This window comes from Diadema setosum, chromosome 6 (assembly GCF_964275005.1).
Source record: "Diadema setosum chromosome 6, eeDiaSeto1, whole genome shotgun sequence".
NCBI classification, from domain to species: domain Eukaryota; kingdom Metazoa; phylum Echinodermata; class Echinoidea; order Diadematoida; family Diadematidae; genus Diadema; species Diadema setosum.
The window spans coordinates 21,820,975-21,844,689 of record NC_092690.1 but is presented as its reverse complement, the minus strand read 5'-3'; the positions used below and the strand labels follow the sequence as shown (position 1 = coordinate 21,844,689).

The following is a 23,715-nucleotide window of genomic DNA, read 5'->3' as shown; positions in this document are numbered from 1 at the left end:
AGACATTTAGAGGAAAATTGAGGTGAAAATAAAATAAAAAAATAGCGAGAGAGAGAGAGAGAAACAGAATATATAACGATAAAACAGGGGCAGGATGATACTTGTAAAGTTATTTGTTTTCTTTGTTTTTAAAATAGGATGCAATAAAAAGATAATATACTATGGAGGTACTAAACAGTTCACTGTCGATGAATGACTACATCAGCTGCCACATATCCCAATGTATCTTTACATCGTACTAGTATCAGAATAAGCCAGTTCGTAATTCCACTCTGCGCATGATCAGAAAAAGGTTATTTGTACCAACAGGCATGATGGCCTTAAAATTCAATGAGATAAGCATCTGTGAGGCAATGATTATTCATGTTTTTCGTAATAAATGGTGCTTGTCAGCACATCCACCTGACAGTAGGCCTGGTATTTTTCGTACGATTAACAGGAAAAAAGTATGTTAGATGATGCATTGAAAAACAAAGAAATGGATTCTTCCCCAAGCGGACCATTCTGGCCATGCACCTGGTCTACGCAAGTTCATTTTTCCAAAATTGTTACGTCGGGCAACCTTAGCATTATACCGCTTTGAAAATGAGCGAAGTGCCTATATAACAAATAGAGAAAAAGAGAAAGGTCATTTGTAGCAATGTGCACGTGAGCTAAATACGAACTGGTTAATTGGGTGTCTGCAGCTTAAAATGATTTCGGCTGCATACTAGTAGTGTAGTGATCCTAGATTTAACTAGTCAACATCGCTTTCAGATAAGTTGATTCAGCGTTAGGATGAAGACTCGTGAATCGTTTGTCTACTTCAACATGATCAGCAATGTTCTCATCGTAATTGGTTTTCTAGGGAAGCAAGAACAGAAGAAATAGCATGAATACATTAACTTTTTCCAAAGGGTGCAGATCGCGTTGTTCACATATTGCAATATATCAGACTTGATAATCTTACAATATCCCCCCAAAATTAAAAAATAACAGTGTGAAATATTCTTTTAAAAAAATGGTATTTTATCTGCTTCTGGTACGGTAAATTGGGTGATTTATTCGCTGATGAGGAGTGTAGTAGATTTCATGAATTAGGGTAATGTACAAGAGAGAACTACCTATATACAGCCCTTTTTTCTCTGAATAGCAGACCCTGATTCACATGAAAGTCTGTACCCTTCCACCCTATCTTTCTCCGTACACTCCCTCTCCATGCACAGCTCGTCATCTTCCCCTTCATACATTTTAATTCTTTACTCGTCATTTCCACGATTCTCCTCCCCCCGCTTCTTCCTCTTTCCTGCACCCTCATTTCTTATTTCAACATAAGCATGCAGAAGATCCCTATTATGTCAATTCATTAGTTGGAGAAAGCTTGTTTTCTGTTTTCTTTTAAGAAATATTTTGAACAGTTTTAATATCCCAGTAATTATTTCCGTGCAATACAATTCAGCAGGTTCACTGTATATCTCGGTCAAGGAAAAAATACATTTGCCCCATTTGGCCAGAATTGTTTTGGTATTAATGAGTATACATTTGTGATCAATGACGTGCAAAGAGAGTGTGCAATCAGCAGGACTGATTGTACCTTTCTTGCGTGAGCGTGCAGTATGCATGCATGAGCCTGTGCGAAAGAATTGGAAGGAAAATTGTCTTTTGGTCGATAAATTCTTTCTGCAATTCAGTCTTGACTGCGAGACATGAATAACTCAGTAAAATACCATTACATATCTATTTATCTATAAATTGTTATCCTTGGGTGCAATATTGTGTCAACCCTGCCACTGTCATAAACAGCTCCGTGAATGTCTTTAGGCAATACAAATCTGTTGTGCCCTATCTCTCGATAGGGAGAGTATCTTCATACTGAACTCTTTGGTAGATATGGGCTGCCTTAATCATATAATTATATACGAAAAACCTCTTCTATTCTGTGTTGGTCCACAAGGTCTAAGAAGACAACAAAATGTCATAAGTCTATAAAGGGGAACAATGACATAATACGGAAGATTGTTGCCATCACTTATTTGTGGTGAAGAGCCGACATCTAAATACAGTACACTCCCGTTATAGCGAACACAGTTATACCAATAAAAAAAAATCACGCCGCAACATTATCCGCTCTATGTTTTTTTTTTTTTTTTTTTATTGTTCGGTTATAACGAAATTTCGATACAACGTATAACGAAAGAAAACTGCCGATCCCGAGGACTTTGTTATATAACGGGAGTCCACTGTATCTTCTATTCTCCCCTATCTCCGATATTCTAAATTGTTCATTGTCCAAAACCTTGTTTGTAGCATGTTTTGTCAGTGATGATCAGATTTGTTTGATTCTTGCTTGTTGAGGAATTTATTGCGCAATCATTCTACAAGGTATGCAAAATTGACATCTGCAAATAGTAATTTCATACTCAGAACCTTTAGGAAGAACAGGACTGACAAAGGGTTGGTACCTTGTATGAAAGTGCACATATCTTTAGGACCCAAGTGCGTGTTGAAGTATGTTTGTGGTTTTGTTCTTTAAAGGCTTCAACTTTTACCTGGTGTCGACTTACTATGCGGAGTTAGCTGATCAGCTCCTGGTGTTTGCTTCGGCGTCTGCAGAGATTTTGCCCCAATCGTGCGTTGTCCATGGTAGGTGCTCTGGGGGGGGGGGGGGGGGGGAATACGAAAATCAGAAATTAACGCTCAGTTGCCTCAGGTAATCATACTGGTCATGTGTTTTCCACCCTACCATTTCACTTCACATATTCTCAACAATCGCATTTCAAATTTACACTACCCGAATTGCGCCGTACCAAATCATACTACTCTCCCTTTATTACTTTTACTACTGCCCTTTTTATTTTGTTATCATTGTTTGCCCTTCATATTGCTTTTATTGTCATCAGTCATTCCTCAGTTTTACCATTGTGATTGTAATACAGCGATTGTCTATTGGCTGAATATCGCAATAAGTGTTCACATAAAATCACACAAACAATGCGAGTACGATTTTTCTTATGTTTAATTGAAAATAAACAATACACCCTTTTTTTACTGAAATACGATGCTTTTATAGCTTTGAACGTTTTGACGATATCTTATTATACACATGTCAAATCGAAATTGAGAGGACGCGCGAAAATAATTACTAGCAATAACTTTGTCTACTTTAATCATTAAAAAAACATGTATCTGTTAAGAGATGGCTTCACGCTGCACTTTCCTTGACGTTTTGTCACTGTTTATTACTGCTTATTACAGTTCGTGAATAGAATGTCCACTACATGAAACTTACTATTGTGACATCTGTATTTCCGAAAGCCATTAACCAGGAAGTGCACAGAGCTGTAGCGCACAATCCCAAGAGCAAGTTCCATACATCTACAAAGACAAGGCTAATCGTGAGCTTGTAAATCACAAATGACAAATGTTTATCACAACACATATGAAGGTCTTTTCTTTTTTCTTTAAATACATGTATAATGGAAGATATATGACGATGTAGAAAACTTCATCTACGCTGAAATGAAGAGTGATCACGTTCAAACCCTTCCAAATGGTTCGTATTCTTCATGCTGCATGTGGCTGATATATTGAAAGCAGGGAATGTAACACGCAAAAAAGTTGAAACATAGGAAGTACAATGAAGAGTGACATAGGCTACCTTCATCATGTGTGAATGAAATATATTGGTGTCGACCCAGTTATAGTTATAAGAACTTTTTTTTTTCATTTTGCTCTGTAAGAGACGGATAGAGCACCATCATCCAAACTATAGAATGTGTTCTCCTTACCAAATTTCACCTTTTTCGCAATGTATGGCGGAAGACCATTACATAATGTACCTTGTCACAGAAGACGTAACAGACACCAACATTTCAAAATACACACACATCTGAACACCGAGGGAACTGTTCGGACAACAAAAACGAATTAATTAATAAAACACAAAATCCCTATACTTTACCATAATGTATCTGCGCAGTAAATTACAATTTATGCTTACATGAAATCCTGCAACAAAATGTGGACGATGCCTGCCTGCCTCAAAAGGATCGTACATGCAGCACAACTTTACTTCACTGATAATCTAAACATTATGCACCTCCTCAACATGTTTGAAATTAATCCATCCAACAATGACCAGTAACATTCAAGTTATGACATCAATAATCATTTTGCAAAATGCCATTCTCTTAACTTACGTCAGCAAGCAGCTTGCAACAACAACAACAACAACAACTACAAAAATCATTCAAGAATTCAGCATTTTGCCTAAAAGAGATCGAAAACAGAAGGGAGCTGACGAAGTACTGTAATAACTGACGTCAGACGTCTACATTGTTGTAAAAATAAAGCTCCATGCATAATTTCATTGAAAGTCGTCCAAACAAGTGATAGAGTGCGCAAAAAGAATTGTGCGGTTGCATCTGCCACCGTCGCGACGGTAGCAGGTACGTATCGTCGCTGCTATCTCGATGAGACTTTATAAGATTTTTATACCGCTATGTCTTTATATTATAAAGATTTTTTTTTTTGCCAAAACTGATGACAAGATATTGGATATAGACGATTTCGTTCATTTATGAGTAAAACTTTTCTGAAGTGATTTTGAATGTCGACCTAGAAATGACTTTTTTTTTAATATTTCAAGAATGATCAAAATAATACAATGATAGTTTGACCGCAAAAAAAAAAAAAAGTGTGTTCCCACCGAATGCCGCGTTTATAACGCCCACGCATCATAGCGAAGAGATAGGTTATTTTCTGTCTACATACTTACTACAATCTTTAGTACAACATCCTGCGAATGGAGCATTTGTAGTGGTCAAAATGTCATTGATGCTGTGCTTTCCGTCGGGAGACTTGCTGAAGAGCTTCCCTCAGACAACGCTGTTGAGGGGAGATTAAAGAGCGAGCATAAACAGATGTTAATGTTAATGTTAAAGTTGTCTTATTACACTCACGAACCCCGCACAGGAACACGTACAGAATATCATCGTACTTCAGCAGGACAACAACCAAAGGCTATAATTATTTTATTATCATAAACACAAACGCACAATCAAACACAAGTACAAATGCATAAGCACACATCTGATATAAATAGTCAATAACTGAAATTCAATGATTTGCAAGTTATCAGTCTGAAAGAGAAAGCATATAACTGGCATTAGACTGCTTCTGGCTAGCCTCATACATGACTTTGATGTCGTAACACAAATTTTCTTTTTCGTTTTACATGTAATGTAAAACGTTACAAATACCCTCTGACGATAAAATATCTTGAAATTTGCTAGAGCATCCCTAACTGAGCTCATCAATTTCGTATCATCATCGCTTTCATGAACGGACATGTGGATGGACGTGTGTAAGGAAGAATTTCACCGAGCAAAGAAATGCAATGAATCCTTCCTATCAATGTATCATAATGATATAATTCCCGAATCTGACAGACCTAAACGTTCACACATCCCAGATCCACAGCTAGTCCGGAAGATGAAGCTGACCCCCACCGCTGACAAGTCTGCTGCTTCGTCAGACGACCTATGAACTCTTTACTGCCAGAATGTCATTGAACAGCTCGTCCCAATTCATCCATTTGAATCTAGTTATGGACCATTTGAAAGCTTAATGTTTGCTCTGACAGAATTTGTCCTGAACCAAAAATTATGTCCGGTGACCATTTTTTTTATGCCTCCGCCACGAAGTGGTGCCGGAGGCATTATGTTTTCGGGTTGTCCGTCCGTCCGTCCGTCCGTCCTTCCGTCCGTCCGTCCTTCCGTCCGTCCGTCCGTCCTTCCGTCCGTCCGTCCGTCCTTCCGTCCGTCCGTAATGAATTTTGTGGACAAGGTAACTATCAAAACCTGTTGAGGTATCCTAATGAAACTTGGCATGTATGTGTATTAGGGGGTGAAGTTGTGCCTATCAACTTTTGGGTGCACATGCTCAAGGTCAAAGGTCAAAAGGTCAAGGTCAAATACATAAAATTTCACTTTTTCCACCATATCTATGAATGCCTGAGATATTTTCTTGAAACTTAGTGTATACATGTATTACCCAATTAAGATTCTCTGGTGAAAGTTTGCGTCATGAGGTCAAAGGTCAAAAGGTCAGGGTCAAATACATGAAATTTCACTATTTTCGCCATATCTATTGAATGCCTGAAGATATTTTCTTGAAACTTAGTGTATACATGTATTACCCAATTAAGATTCTCTGGTGAAAGTTTGGATCATGAGGTCAAAGGTCAAAGGTCAAAAGGTCAAGTAAAATATCAAAACGTCTTTTTTTTCTCCGTGCCTTGGAAAATTGTTCAAGGTATCTTCATGGAACATAGTATATACATGTACTGACTGGAAGTGATTATCTAGAGAATGTAGGTTCATGGGGTCAAAGGTCAGGGGTCAAAGGTCAAGTGCAACACTTCAAAATTTTACTATTTCCCTCATATTTATGCAATGCCAGCAGGGTTATTATTTTTTACACTTGGTGTATGCATGTGTAACCTAATAGAAATTCTCTGGAAAGTTTTTTTCTTTCTTCTTTTTTTTGCCTCAAAGGTCAAAAGGTCAAAGATCAAGTGAAAGTGCTGAACTAACTTTTTCCTCCATATCTCGAAGTGGCTCAAGTTATCTTGAAACTTAGTACATATTATGCATGTCTTACCTGAAAGTGATATCTTATGAATTTTAGGGTCAAGGGCCAGATGAAAATGGTAACAATTTACTATTCAATTCAGAAATTGCACTTTTTCTCCACACCTGTACCTTGAAAATTACTCATTGCCTAAATGTATGAATGGGTCAAAGTCAATTAAAGTCCTTAAATCCCTAGATACATGCTCTCCTATTCATACAATTAAACCTAGGTCAAGGAAGGTGAACATTCAACACATTTGTGACAAACTTGTCATTTCAATATTTTGCCAATTTTGTGAAAATGTAATCACACATTGTCCACATGTACTATCTAGACCTATTGGGAAAATCATGCATTATGGCGGAGGCATACCAGTCGCCAAAGCGACATTTCTAGTTTTTTTTTTTTTTTTTTTTTGGGGGGGGGAGGGGGTGGTACAGGCCCAAATAACTGAGTTTATTATGGATTAATTAGGAATAATGTCTAGGTAAGCCTCGAACAAATAAAACACACTCTCAACAGGAGAATGCAGCGATGCAGCATGGTGTATTTCGTAATCAATATAATTCCACAATTTAGGGCTACAGTGCATATTATGAATGTATTTTGAGCTTCAAGGAAGACTTCAACCTATTCATCACACCTATATGATGCGAAATGATTTTACGAGAATATTAATGAAATGACACTTCTATGAAAGTTTATTGTCGATACAAACAGCATCACATTCAGTATTACCTGGAAGGCTTATGTAAAGAGCTGCTAAAAAGAATGCAATATACTGTACTTTGTCTTTTTAATATTCACTGACAATGTATTGCACAAACTCATTGGGTATCTTTCTTTAATTCATCATGCACTGTTATCAAAATATTGGGGTCAGGGATGAGAGCATACAAGACTGGAGTCATCCGCAAATTATATGAATGACAGTTTGTCTTAGAACCTATGTATGAAAATCATTAATGAACAGCAAACTTTCTTGTGAAACACCTTTATTCAACTGTTTTCATTCGAGTATCACTGCCGTTGGCAAGTACACATTATGATCCGTTAGATAAGCAATTCGTAAACCATTTTGAGGCACTCTCATGTAGGCCTATATGCTGTAATGAGATGATTTGGACTTGGAGAGAAGTATGTCGCCGTTAATATAATTGTATTTAACCATTTTAAACTTCAAGCTGCACATATTCGAGGATTTTGCATATCCACTCTGAAGCGCGTGTTCTGCGCGTGGTAGCTGGAAGCTGATGACGTAAAAACAAAATGGTTTCTATTGGGAAATTGGACGATTTTCTCCATGTGTCGGGTGGAAATGAGCTCCTTGGCAGAGGTCTGCGGTCTACGAGTGCTTTTCTATAGTATTTAATGTAAATATCATGTGTATTATCACAATGCGATAACGAAAAAAAAAAAATGTAATTAGCAAATATATAAATGTATCTTTTTGTTGTCTGCAAAATAACTAAAAAACTGTGGACGGATTTGAATGAAACTTTGAAAAGGAAAATTTGATAATGACACAAAATACAGATGTTTAAATTTTGGTTACGATGCAGGATTTTCTCCTTATTTTTTTATTTTTTTTTTGGGGGGGGTGGGGTTGAAGGATTTGTTTTTATCTTTTTGCATATAGGGTCGATATCAAAGAGATTTTACGGGGGAAAAGCTCTTTGGGTCCAATAAATCTGAGGTTCGCACACGCGCTCTAAGAAAGCACGTGCTCTGCTCGGGCGAGACGCCGGTCTGGAAGCTGATGACGTAAACATAATTGATGAATTGGAGGATTTTCAGCATGTGTAATGGAAAAAAAAAATGGTTGCTTGGCAGAGGTCCGCGCTCTCAGAATGCTTAGCTAGTTTTTTAGTTATACTCTCATTTTTCGAAATGCAATTTATCCTATTTTAAAGAATAATTGTGTTTGGAGACTGACGATTGACCTTCGAGGAAAGAAGGAATAACTTCCTATTACTTATTAGGGCGTACACTTAATACCGTCTTTTATTTCCAAGAGACCTGCGTTGCGTGTGTCTCTTAGTGCGTGTGTGTGTATGTGTGTGTGTTTTCCGTATGCGTGTTAGTTCGTATCCGGGCACTTACCCCCAGGTCTATTCCCCCTACGGCAACTACCCCCCCCCCCCACAACTACCCTCCTATAGGGCAATCACTCTCCAGGGCAATTACCCCCTAGGACCACTAGCCCCCCCCCCCCCCCCCCCCGATATCTACCCTCCTAGGGCAACTACCCCCTCCAGGGCCGATTTAGTTTGCAGGCACAAACCCTTGTTGGTCGTAAAGGAGTCTGTGTGCGCCAAGACTACTATACGCATTGCACCACTGCGCTGCAGCCGCTCCTTTTTGGTAGCCTTTTGTCAAGGCCCTCTCGCTGTATGGTGAAGACAGCACAGCTGAGAGGGGTTTGCGCTGGCGCGCTCGGCTGGGCTCGCTTCGCTCGCCCATTACAGCGAGAGGGTCTTGACAAAAGGCTACCTTTTGGGGAGAAGCTACAACACTGGAACGGTGCAGGAGTGGTGCATGTAGTAGTCTTGGCACAGACTCCTTTACGACCAACAAGGGTTTGTGCCTGCAAACCAGGGGCAATTTCCCCTAGGACATCTACCCCGGAGAACTACCCCCCCCCCCCCCCCCACCGATAACTACCCCGGATAACTACCCCTGGATAACTACCCCGGAGAACTACCCCCAGATAACTACCCGTGGATAACTACCCCTGGACAAATACTCCCCCCCCCCCCCGATAAGTGCCCCCCGGATAACTATCATCCGGATAACCACCCGGATAACTACCTGCAGATAACCCCCCCCCCTTCCACCAATAACTATACCCCGACACCCCCCCCCCAACCATCATAAGTTTATAAACACCGTATCAGAAGACGTTTACTCTTTTTGCGTGTCATTTATTACCGTTATAACACATAAGACGACAAACATAAGAAAATGAGAGTTGATTTCACTGCAATTCATATCACTGAACATAAGCGAGGGGCCCTCAATATAAAGCCATGATTTCTGATAGGATCCGGGCACGGTTTATGAAAGTTGTCAGTCCTGACAAGCTGTCAGTCCTACACAATTACCAATCGTTGTAGGTCGATCCAAGCAGATCCATGGTAACAAGTCAGTGACCAGAGCCTTTCAACCAATCAGAACCCAGGATTATATTGAAATTATCAGAGACTAACAAGTTGTCATGGCTGGCAACCTTTATCAGACGGTGCCATGATCCGTCCTAGGAGTATAATTACAGCTTATTTTACAAACAAGTATAATTGTGTTAGTTTTCAAATTTAATGTTCTCGATATCTAAAGGGGAAATCCAGTTCAAATACAGTGCACTCCCGTTATAACGAAATGCTCGTGACCGGCGGTTTTCTTTCGTTATAACGAAATTTCGTTATAACCGAACAAATACAATATATAACGAAAACAAGGAAACTACATGTACGCATATATATCATATTATGTTTGCTGAATACTCATCATACACTGGAAAGCTGTGTGAAATGTGATGGGATAACTGTATTACAATAATAAACGCAAGATCCACTCAGAAAGTGTGTGTGGCACAAGGAGCGAACACACAGTGGTGTGAAGCGTTCACCATGCAGAGACGCTATAAATGCTTGTTCCGCTACGTATCTTCGAAAGCAATTCGCATTTCGTTATAACGGAGCACATTTCTTTTGTTTTTCTTTGTCTGTGGCGCTCGGAAAAGACTTCGTTATAACGGAAATTTCGCTATAACCGTGTTCGTTATAAGCGAATTTTGTGCCATAGACTTTAATAATGATAATTTTGGGACCAGAAGATTTACTTCGTTATAACGAAATTTCGTTATAACCGTGTTCGTTGTAACGGGAGTGCACTGTATAAGTTAGTCTGATTAGAAAGAAAAATATGAGTTTAACGGTAAAAATTTTGATTGAAATCGGATGAAAAAAAGGAAGTTGTGACATTTTGAAGTTTCGCTAATTTTTCACGAAGTAGTTCTTGAACGGTCAATTATATACAAATGGCAAAGTGAGCATGTCATACCCCACAACTTGCCATATAGTTTGTACAAAAAAATTTGAAATTTCACGTTGTTCATTCAAACGCGATTATGCCCTAGGCTCAAATCCTGGTAAATTTAACTGATCACTATTCTGAAGTTATTCAACCAAGAATATATCATGTTTTCAAGACTTCAATGACAGAAAATTGAATTTCGTCATTTTTTTGTCGAGCCCACCGGAGGTGAGGGGAGACTAAGGGATCGCCTGCGGCGTCTGTCCGTCCGTCGTCTGTCCGTCCGTCCGTCGTCTGTCCGTAACGCTACAGAAACTTCAATTACTCTTTACTCTGGGCTTCAATTGCAATCAAACTTCGAGGGAAGAGGGGTCATACAAAGTTTCACATTTTACCATATATGAAGGTCACCTCAAGGTCAAAGCTCACAGGCAGGGGTGAATGAACTTTAGGGCCCAATGCTAAGTTTTTATGGCGCGTTTCTATTATGGGTCATAACTTTTGATCCATAACTCCATTTGTGACCAAACTTGGATGATAGATGTCCCTTGGGGAGTGGATGGTCACCACAAGGTAAATGGTCACAAGCATGGGTCAACGAACTTTTAGAAGCCCAATGTTAAGTTTTTTATGGCGCGTTTCTATCATGGGTCATAACTTTTGATCCATAGGTCCGTTTGTGACCAAACTTGGATGGTAAATGTCCCTTGGGGAGTGGATGGTCACAAGGCGAGACACATTTTGGCACTTGCCTTGTTTTTTGTACACGATCAATGGGAATTGCGAGGGTATGACATGTTAAGCTCACTCACTTGCATATTCATATCCACTCTACAAGAACTGTTTTGCAGAAATTAGCAAAACCTCAAAATATCATAACTTCCTTATTTTTCATCCGATTTCAGTCAAATTTTTACCGTTGAACTCGTGAGACTTTACCTTTTTTATCAGAATAAAAACTTATATTATTTGGGTTTCCCCCTTTAAAATATCAATAAAATCACTACGTGCAGCTACAAAACTCCGCTGGTTGTTAACGAAGTTTTTTTGTCCTACACCCTCTTTTTGAATAGATCTAGAGAGGTGCAGTTGACAGCATCATTTTTACATTAGGGCTGCTCTGTTTTATCCCAGCCATTTCAAGACCATTTTTTTTTAATCAAAAAAATTTGAATCCTTCTTGGAATGACATGCTCTTTCATATTTCGTAAGGGGTTTCTGATTATCTCGTCCAAAAGATGTTAAAAACCTGAAATTAGGTCTCGACCAAAACCATACGATCTAAGAAAAGAAATAATGTGTGTGGTGTGTGTGAGTTTTCAATTCAAATAATATACGTTGTTCGGAAATAACAATGGAAGACGTAATATCTGTTCTATAACTTCAGCATCTTACAAACACAACTCACACTTTAAAGTTTCCTTTACACCTCTCCTTAACCTCACAGAAGCACACCGGTAAGTATGAAAACATCAAATCTACATCGGTATATGAAGGAATGGCTTGCGCGACGACTAGAATAAAAACCTTACTCTGACAAGCCATCCGTGGCATTTCGGACTATTCATACGTCCTTCGGCAAAGGCGGCGACTTCGTCGCCGCAGAGTCCAGTTGGCAAAGGGTCTGGAAACCAGACTAGGTAATTGCAAGAGGGAAGCGGAAGAGGGAAGCGGAAGATGATGGGTCAAAACCAGGGCACGTGATGAGGCATGAGATATAAGCTCCTTCAAAATAAAGAAGTGTAAAGTGGAGTTGTGGTAAACGATAGACGATTGTGGTTAAAAAAAAATGGGACTACTAGTTTAAGCTAACAAAAAGTAAAACTCATTCTGAAATGGAAAATACTTTAAAATGTCTTTAGTTCAAGGGTAAAGGTATTCGAACTTAATACTTCTTTCATACTACCATCAAGACAAATCCTAAATTTCGGAACACGAAAAGAAAATATAGATTTAGCGAAAATAGTTTTGGTTGAAGTCAATGACATTTACTGGATTGCCCGGTAGGATAATATTATGAAGGGACAGTTTCATTTTTGATGAACATAGAGCCAAATACAGAAGGGAGAAATTAAGCTTGTTCATAAATCGTCGTAAATATAAACGATACAAATCCTAAATCTTTAAGATGTTGTTTTCATAAGATAAAGTATCAGCATGGCATCTCCGTGATTCCTTGAATTTCTATTGAAAGTAAGAGTTACGGGGGGGGGGGGGTAGTCAGTTATCCAGGGGGTGATTGACCTGGGGCATTGTCCTGGGGGTAATTTTCCGCTTGATAATTATGGGGGGGGTGGGGTTGTAGGCATACTTATCCGGGGGTAATCATCCGTGGGAAGTTATGGAAGGGGGTAGTTATCTGGTGGTACATTGTAGTTATCTGGGGGCCTAGTTATCGGTGGGGGGGGGGGGGTAGTTAACCCGGGATAATCCGGGTGGTAGTTATCTCGGGGAATTTATCCTGGGGGGGGGGGGGGGGGGGTGTAGTTATCCGGAGGGTAGTTGCCCAGGGGTAGTTCTCGGGGGGGGGGGGGGTACTTATCGGGGTGGGGGGCAGTTATCCAGGGAGAAGTTATACGGGGGTAGTTACCCAGGGGTAGTTCTCCGGGGGTAGTTATCCAGGGGGTAGATATCCGGGGTAGTTACCTGGGGGTACTTTATCCGAGGGGTAGTTATCCAGGGGGTAGTTGTCCTGAGGGGGAATTGCCGTGGAGGTGATTGCCCTATTATAGGAGGGAAGTTGTCCGGGGGGTAGTTGCCCGGGGGGCGGGGGGGGGGGGGGATTGTCCTGGGGGTAATTTTCATGGGGTAGTGTTCCTTGACCCGTGTTAGTTTAGTTATAAACTATAATTGTTTATTAGTAGGAGACTGCAGATTACAAGTCCCCATTTCAAATACTTTTGATGTTGTACATAATTATGTTAGAGTATTTATTGTTTGTTTGTTTGTTCATTTTCCATCTGAGAAGATGGCTGGATAGCCCATATTCAGCTACGTTAAGCTGGTCTTCCATGGGGTCCAGTTGGATGTGAGGTGGGACCACTTCACCGGGTTAACACCCTGTCTTTGCGATGAATGAATGAAGCGGGATCTTTTACGTGCATGACTTGTTTCTCTCTCATACACGAGACCTCCATTTTATGTCCTATCCGAGGGACAAATTGTAATTGAGTTCGCAGTATTTTTCTTTGTTACAATTTCACAAAGTACTTATTGTACTGATTTTGTATAACCATGTAAATTTTTTCGTGTCGTAGGAAATTAAATTTTGAACTATCCCCTCCCTCTCTCTGTATACGGATATAGTAACGTTTGGATCATACCGGCTCTCACGATATATCGGTCAACCTTTCACTCGGAGTCATACTTTCAGCCGTAATCCCCTACCAAGCAGTAATGGTGGGTTCAACCTATTGAGCCATTTGTACGGAATTGATTTTTTTTTTTAATAAATTGAATTCTGAATAATCCCCCTTCTGTTGCATTTTCAGCTTTGAGAAGAAGTCTTGATCCCCCCATTACTGTTGAGGTGTCTTTCGAACGCTGTGCTAAATGTGTCATTCTAATATTGTTTGGAAACGTATATTGAATATACGTTTAAGATACAAATTTTGTATCTTAAAGCAAACAAAACGTATTCAGATTTTGTCTTTACAGGGTGAATTGCTGCAACCTCTTTAGGGTATAGCCCTGTAAATACAAAGGGATAATATACGTTAGTATATGTACATATAAAGTGATGACGGTAAGACAGACCTGTTCTATGTCAAAAAACAACAAAAGCACTCTGCTATGGCCAATATTTAAAGCAAGTGATTATGTTTATTGTTTATTTCCTGAATGATTTATTTTATTATTCTAAAATAATAATAAAAAAGAAGACAATGATAACAAATGTTAATAATAATGACAATGATAGTAATGATAATCATAATAATAGTTCATAAGTAATGCATATGGAAAAGAGGCAAAAGAAAGCTACAGGACTCAGACTGCACATATTCCATACCCGGGAGAGATGGATATGTTTTATCTACTTCAAAAAGTCGTTTAGGCTTTTGTAGCAGTTATAGAGAGCTCAAGAAAACCCCATGATTAATATTGTTTTATTTAGTTTAAGAAGAAATTAACACTAAATAAAACATGAGGTATTTTATATTGATATTAAAGATCAAGTTAACGTCAGTTAAAAAATGCACAAAAAATACACATAATCAGCTCTTATAAATTGACAACTACAACATCAGAGCATTCATGTGATTGTGTATTAAAGGCATATCTTGCAGGCTACAGAAATCATTACCGATTTATTGATTGCGATTGGCCAAGAGTTTTGATATGAATTATACATAACACATTTGTCTATGAAGAGCTTGCAATGTACGTGCTTTGTTACGCCATAGTATTACTATGTCTTTTCCTTCTTAAATCATGTGGCAATGGGAATACTGACATCTAACTTATAATAGCAATTATTGAATGAAGTGTCATGAGAATATGCGGAATGTGAACTTTATACTTATTTACAAAGGTATCAAACAACAACAACAACAAAAACATTTTCTCAATCACATTGTCACACCATTCCTGTTAAGGACTCAACAGTTAACCTAAGGAAGGACACAGCACTCATACCTTTTTCGTGTATGGAAACATTTGTTATGCTCTGGTACGTAGATGCCGCTGCATAATTGAAAATAGTACAAACGTACTGGCCTGCGTCCTCCTGCTTCACTTCATTGATGACCAGGGAAAAGTCGTTTGAAATGTTGAAAAAACCAGCCTCATATCCGAGACCACTCTTCTCACCTGGATCGTCATTTTGATTGAGTATTACCAGATACTCATCAGGAGGAGCCCCAACTTTCCTCCACAGTACGACAGATACCCTCTGGTTTATCCCGCAAGGGATTACTCCTTGATCTCCTTCTACTAGTTCTACGGACGTGACAGTGAGAACGAAGTCAATACCTGCAATATAAGACAATAGGAGTTTGATATAAATTGTTGTGTGTTTGCCCTGTTACTTCTAATATATTTGCTCAATGCGACTTCATACTGTTTCATGTACATGATTTACAATTTTGGTATTTACACACTGTTTACTATTGGGAGTAGTGAGTTAAAACATGTTCACGATATCATATTTGATGCATATGTGTAGGTCAGGTGGTATCACAAAACATCCTACCGTAGAACAATTTTGCAATAAAGCCTAAAGCATTACGAGATATCACTATTTTCCCCACTAAACAATGCCGTAGACGGTTTAGTTTAGAAACATTTATATAATAACTATTGTTCACATTTTGTATATTTAACAATACTTAACATTGATCATACTGATTCAATTTTTACATTGGTTGTTTCTGTCCTTAACTCACATTTTTGAACTATTTTTTAGACATGAAAGCTGGGTTTTTGCTTCATCTGCAAATGGTTAATAATGCCTTTAAGCAGGACCTGCAGCCTGTTGCATAAAAGTTACTATTGTGGTAACTTTGACATCCAATGGTAATTACCATGGTAACAATACTCAACAGCCAATCAGAATCAAGAATTCCATGGAAGTTGATTGCCTTATAAAGTTGGACCCTGTAGACAAAGTAAATTATTCAGATTTGCATACTAATACACAAACACACACAAATAGACATTATGATGTGGCACATCGCTTTATATGTGACAAGATCATTGCAAGTTATGTTAATCTAATACAACTGATATCTCTTCTTGAATTGATTTAGTGAAGAGATAGTTCTTATCTTATATGGTAAATCATTCCACACCAAAGGGCCTCTTTAGAAAACTTTTTTGAAAAAAAAAATTGAGCATATAGGTAGACAGCCAATAGATGTAGGCCCTACGTACGGGCGGGAAATGATAATCAGAAGAATGTTTTGTATGAGTATCATGGATGGACGGATTTAAAGTGAAATATTCTTGCAGAGAAGTAGGGAGGAGGTTGTGTGAACACATAAGCATAAAAATACAATTTGGAAAATATGTTGATCATAAATATTCAGAACTTTTAAAGAGGTAAAAATTGGCTGAGTGTGGGCATAATATGAGGAATTAAATATAATTTGCATTGCACGTTTTTGTAATTTGAACAATATTTTTCGTCATATTTCTTTCTGTGGTACTGGCCCATGACGTAATACAATAAATAATATGTGTTGCAAAGAGAATCTAAATACAATATCAACAATATATTTCTAGGAAAAGATCTTAACTTATTCAACACGCCAGCACTCTTAGACGATTTATTGCAGATGACACCAATATGTTCATTCCACGATAATTTCTCATCAATGGTAACTCCTTAAAAATTTTAAGCTTGAAACACGTTTTATCTCCTCATTCTTTAATGTAATCTTAACATCATCACGGTCTTATACCTGTTAACTACAAACAATAAAATTAGTCTTTTTTTATCTGTAATACAAGTTTGTTTCTTTGAAGCCAAATCATTTTTTTTTTTCAATTTCTTCATTAAGCTTGATGTTTAATCTGTGAATATCTGTATCAGAAATGAAAATACTGGTGTCATCTGCAAATTGAAGAATATCCAAAGCAGGAGATATATTGCACATGTCATTTAAACAATAGTGGTCCCAGTATCCCGAGGCACCCCACATTTTAAAGAAGATATTTCAGACTGTATATTATTAATATCAACCAATTGCTTACGATCTTTCGGATAATTTTCAAACCATTGTAATATAATGCCTCTGATACCATAAATATACAATTTATCAATTAATACAGAGTGATCTAATGTGTCAAAATACTTTGCTAAAATCTAAGAAGAGTCCAGTCATAATCTCTTTATTTTTCAAATACATTAATAACACGATGAGTAAAACTGAATCAAAGCAGAAGATGTGGAGTGCCACATTCGGAAACCGTACCGAGACTTACTCAATATATTTCATGTGTCTAAAAATTTTGATAATCTATCATATATCATATGCCTTTATCTAAAACCTGTGAAAATACAGGTAAAATTGAGATTGGTCGATAGTTTGATATCTCTTTCTCAGGACCAGATTCATAGAAAGAGTTTCACATTTTAAATTCCTTGGTGTTATTGTAGATGAGTTTGTTTGTTTGTTTGTTGTTGTTTTTTTTTTGGGGGGGGGGAATTGCATATCGATTATATTTGTAATATAATTTCACGTAATAGGCGTTATTAATAAACTAAAATTGCGTTTACCTAAATATAATTATTTAAGTTATACTCCTCATTGATATTGCCTTACCTTAATTATGGAGTTTTAGTCTTGGGCACCACGCACCAAAATTTGTTGGATAGAGTTTTCCTTTTGCAAAAGAAAGCTTTTCGTGTCATTTGTTATTCTCCCATACGTTCTCATACAGATGCACTGTTTGCCTCTAATAAGTTGTTGAAATTTAGAGATTTGTTTTTATTCAATTTAGGACATTTTATGTATATGTATAACAATAACTCTCTTCCTGATGTTTTCCATTCCATATTTCTAAAAAACCAGTCATTTCATAAATATCCAACTCGACCCTCTAATGAATATCATTTACCTCTTTTTCGTACGATTTTAGCCAAGAACTAGACTGGCCCGAGTTATTGGAATTCCATGCACCCCGATATTAAAAATGCCCCCTCTGTATACTCATTCAAGAGGAAATTGAAAGTCTTTTTATTGCAATCTTATAATTCTACTGAATAGAATTAACCAGCTGCTATAACTCCTTTTCTAAGAACCTACGTTTTCACGTATTGATTCTTAAGTATACTTTAGCTCCTGTATATTCTACTCATATAATGCTACGGTATTTCTCCGATTATATGTCTATTACCCTGTTCTTTCTCGCGTCACTTTTTCCCACTCTCTCGACATACTTCTTACGAGATCGCTGTCTCTGTAGAACGTTTTTGTCTGTTCTGTTCTTTTCTATTTTGTTAGCTTTGCTTCATTTTGTCTCGTCTCATAGTCAACTCTCCGTTGTACTGTTACTCCTACTCCAGTCTAGTTTCATGTTTATTTGTATGTATATCTGACTGTTTTTGTTGATCTCTCTTTCTAGTGGGCTTCCATACTTTTACTTTGTTCCCAACTGATGTTTTTTTTTTTTTTTTCTCTGAGGGGCCCACATTCTACAAGCTTTGTCTTTTTAGTGGGTCCCTCAATTTTTTCGAATTTTGCATACTGTTTAGTTACTTCTAATCACTTGAGTTCTATGATAACTAGTGTATAATTATTGTAAGGTGGTACAATTATTGTACATTCTTTTCATGTTACATATTTTACGCCGCAATTCTGTTACCAAAAAAGTGATGTTTATATTTCTGTAGAAAAATGAAAATAAAACATTGAATATATTGGAACCACTTTCGCTAATTTGGTTTGATTCGTTACAATGCAGCTTGTCATAGACAAGTTGAAAATTTGGTAATCATGTAGAAATGCACACCTACCGTTCGCTTCGCCGTTTGTCAATCAAATTTTGTGCAGCTATTAAAGATGCTAAATTGAACCATATCAGAGAGTTTTCATGGAATTAGAAAGCCGAAAAGGTAAGAAAAATGAGAAATCGGAGTTGAAAAGTACGTCGGTCGCGAACATAGTCTCCGACGCGACGTAATGTAGTGCACCGCCGATTCGCAGAGAACGATGTCAACGATTATAATCGATTCTGGTAGTCTCTAATCAGCCGCTTACTAACAATATCGAACTTGACTCGTGCAATACGTGTAGCCCCTACTTTCTTTTTCGTATTTTTTATTTCTTGTTAGCTCACCTGAGTCGAAGGCGCAAGTGAGCTATTGTGACAGTTCTTTGTTTTCATTGCCACTATCATGATTATCACTATTCAAATTATTGATACGATTATTCATACCAGGATTAAGACATTGATCCTTTCTTTAAAAATTGTGGCAAGTATTGATTTTATCATGACAAAAGTTGATAATAATAATTTAATTTGAATGGTGTCGAAGGGAATCATTTGTGGGATCATTTCAAAACCGTCTAACTGTTGATGACAGTGGCTAGTTTGTTTTTTTTCGTCAAATTTTCTATGTACTTGTAAATATCTGTAAATAAATTGTATTATAATGTAAATAGCACCAGTCTGCAAGAATCTTCAGTCTATTGAAGGAGGCAGACTTAATCAGAAGAAGAAGAAGAAGAATAGAATGAGGTTGAAGGAAAAGTGGAAGAAAAATGTTAGGCTATATTACTTAGGAGGGAGAGAGAAAGAGAAAAGAAGATGAGAAGGAAGTTGAATTCAAAGGAGATTTGTTTCTAGTAATCTACATAATTCATAGGCCTAATTTAATAAATTAATGAGAATAGTATTACAAAAAACGTATGTTATACAATCATGTATTAATATTGTGGACTTAATTCTCATAAAGTGTTCATTTTACCTAAAAAGAAATAGAATATTGAAAAATCCATTTTATTGTGCAATACTCATGATGGATATTTTAATTCCCATTTTTTCATATATCTTTTATTGTTTTGTAACGTTACACATATTATCCGTTCATCATACAGTCACACGCAGGAGAAAATGAACTAAAACGATAAAAAACAGACGCATCAAGATCACTTTCTTTCTTCCACATTTTACTGTCGAGCCGACGTAATTATTTTGGTTAAACACCAAACAAGCGGCTGTAACACAGACTACAACGATCGATTATCATCGTTATATCGCTTTTTCCACATAATCGATCATCTATCGTGCTACGCTGACACAGCCGTCGATCGGCGTACTTTTGAGTCAAAATTAGCTACTTTTCTTCTGTAATTGACTATGAAATTTCATGAAACCGTCAGATATGATCCATCTTGACATTTCTGATAGCCACAAGAAGTTTTCATTGACAAATTAAGGAAGAAAATGGTAGGTGTGCATGGTGTGCATTTCTACATGATTACCGAAAATTTTACATAAAGGATAACATATAATACGAATTACTTTTTTACCAAATCAATTTTCACACCATCAAACCCAGAACTTTTCCCCTTTATAGCTAAAATACACGGCAGTCATTCAGCTGATGTACGTCTTGCGCCTGCGTGCATGATGTGGGTAAGACGTAAGGCGGCGACGAAATTAAAAGTTAAATGTTCCAGTACTTTCCTGTATTTTTCCGGAATCCGATTTTATGCAATTTGCTAATGATTATAAAACATAATACATCATAAATAAGCACGTGTGTCTTTTTTGTGCAAATATCATTGAAATTGATTGTAAAAGAATTTAAAATACACTGTGCAATCATATTCCGTCCGCTCTTAGAGGCCGAGAGAAACCAAAACCACGGGCAGGGTCATTGGTTCCAGTGAGCTAAAAAAACAAACAAACAAAAAACAAACAAAAAAACAAAAAAAAAACCTCGAATGATCTATCAAGAACACACACACACAAACACACACACACACACGTTCACACACTCACACTCAAACAAACAAACAAAATCCAACAACAAGGAAAAGTAGAAATTACGCGGTGCGTAAAATATGTCCCCGCCGGAAGTAGCATTTAGTAGCAAAATGTACAATATCGGTAAAAAAATCAAGGTCAAAGGTCAAAGAAGTCTAAGGTCAAAATTCTGCGTAGAAGTTTTGAAGCCCTCACCTAGTGCCATCACAAAAAGCAAACGGAATCAAAATCGGGTTAAAAATGGCGAAGGAGTAGCATTTTGTAGCCAATGTACATAAGGTAAAAAATCAAGGTCAAAGATCAAAGAAGTCAAAGGTCAAAATTCTGTGTAGAAGTTTTGAAGCCCTCACCTAGTGCCATCACATAAAGAAAACGGAATCGAAATCGGGTTAGAAATGGCAAAGTAGTAGCATTTTGTAGCAAAATGTGCAATATACAGTAGGTCAAAAATCAAGGTCAAAGAAGTCAAGGGTCAAAATTCTGTGTAGAAATTTTGAAGCCCTCACCTAGTGCCATCACATAAAGCAAACGGAAGTGAAATTGGATTAGAAATGGCAAAGTAGTAGCATTTTGTAGCAAAATGTACAATGCAGGTCAAAAATCAAGGTCAAAGGTCAAAGAAGTCAAAGGTCAAAATTCTGTGTAGAAGTTTTGAAGCCCTCACCTAGTGCCATCACATAAAGCAAACGGAATCGAAATCGGGTTAGAAATGGCGAAGGAGTAGCATTTTGTAGCAAAATGTACAATATAGGTCAAAAATCAAGGTCAAAGGTCAAAGAAGTCAAAGGTCAAAATTCTGTGTAGAAGTTTTGAAGCCCTCACCTAGTGCCATCACATAAAGCAAACGGAATCGAAATCGGGTAAGAAATGGCGAAGGAGTAGCATTTTGTAGCCAATGTACAATATAGGTCAAAAATCAAGGTCAAAAGTCAAAGAAGTCAAAGGTCAAAATTCTGTGTAGAACTTTTGAAGCCCTCACCTAGTGCCATCACATAAAGCAAACGGAATCGAAATCGGGTTAGAAATGGTGAAGGACTAGCATTTTGAAGCAAAATGTACAATATAGGTCAAAGGTCAAGGTCAAAGGTCACAACTGAAATTCTGTGTAGAAGTTTCAAAGCTCCCATGTAGTGCTATCATATAAAGCAAACAGAATCAAAATTGGCTCATAAATGAGAAAGAAGTAGCAAATTGAACATTTTGATCACACACGGACGCACAGACGGACGGACAGACGGACGGGCACACGGACACACACACGTACGGAGCCCGTTTTATAGTCCCCTGCTCGAACTCGTTCGGCGGGGACAACAAGAACAGAACTCGACAAAAAACAAACAAACAAAAAACCTCACATGTCGAAAGAAGGATTGCAAACAGTATAGGAGTATGACATCCATCCCGGTATGATGTTGTTGCACCAATTCCCATACAGGACCTGCTATTACTATAATCGTAAGAGTCCATCTCGAAATTGCCAGGAACAAGCCTATAAGTCATCGACACTTTTGGCTTCCAAATGATTTACTGTTCACGATCATAGGATGGGGAGAGGACGATCACGATGCTGAACAATGTATCAGCACGAATGGAAGATGAAAGATGGAACATGTTCACCACAAGATGGCGGCCATAACAGGAATGCATTGATGCAGTCACTCAGCAGCTGGTGTACGTCTTGCGCCTTGGCCTGCGTGATACGCACTGCGTTGTCAAGACGTACGTAAGAAGGCTTAAGACGTGGAGCACTGACGACCTACACCAACAAGGTCAGTGGCATAGAGCTCTAATATATTATACGTACTAGAGTGCGGACTCGTCATACGCGCGCACGTTAAGGCTCTGTGATCGCATGGAGCACGATCCGCCATTACTAAGAGTGGCAAAACTTCAGTACAGTGCGAATCGCTTGTGTATTAGCAATGTACCGTTGCGTTGACAACCGGGGTTGACAACGCCGGATTTGCTCCTTTGCAAGACGTACACGCGATGAAAATCAACGATTTGATTGATAATTTGATAATCTAATTCACAAAACCACGCGTTACGCAATATAATTGCTATTTTTAATGTAAATTAAAGGGATGGTACAGTATTGGTGGAGATGAGAATGGGACTTTTAACTTTTTGCAAGATACCAAGAAAACACTTATGATATAGTACAGAGCATACCATTTTAAGAGGAATTCAAATTCTATTTGATGAAAATCGGGTTTGGAATGACTGAAACATCCAAAAACAAAGTAAAACAAAGCGATCGTAACAAAGTGTGGGTCCCACACTTTAAGGACTGTAAAATGTCAAAATTTTCAAGCTCGCTCGCTTCGCTCGCTCACATCCAGCAGTAATGTTGAGCCCGGTGCGCCTCCCCCTTAATTTCTAAAGCGAAAAACATAGCTACGACGGCAGTTGTTGCGACTCTAGAATGTCAAAATTTTCAAGCTCGCTCGCTTCGCTCTCTCGCATTGAATCGTTATGCCATTCTCCTAATGTTGCTGACAGTAATTGCCAGTAGTTGCGCCCGATGCCCCCACCCCTTAATTTCCAAAGCGAAAGATAAATATAGCTAGAAACGGGAGTTTTGGGACTGTAAAATGTCAAAATTTTCAAGCTCGCTCGCTTCGCTCG

The 23,715-nt window shown here is 38.0% G+C and overlaps 1 pseudogene; it reads right to left on the bottom strand.

The window, feature by feature from the left end:
* Positions 1-2,517: 2,517 nt before the first annotated feature.
* Positions 2,518-22,552, bottom strand: LOC140229820 (uncharacterized; annotated as a pseudogene).
* Between the last annotated feature and the right edge of the window lie 1,163 nt (positions 22,553-23,715).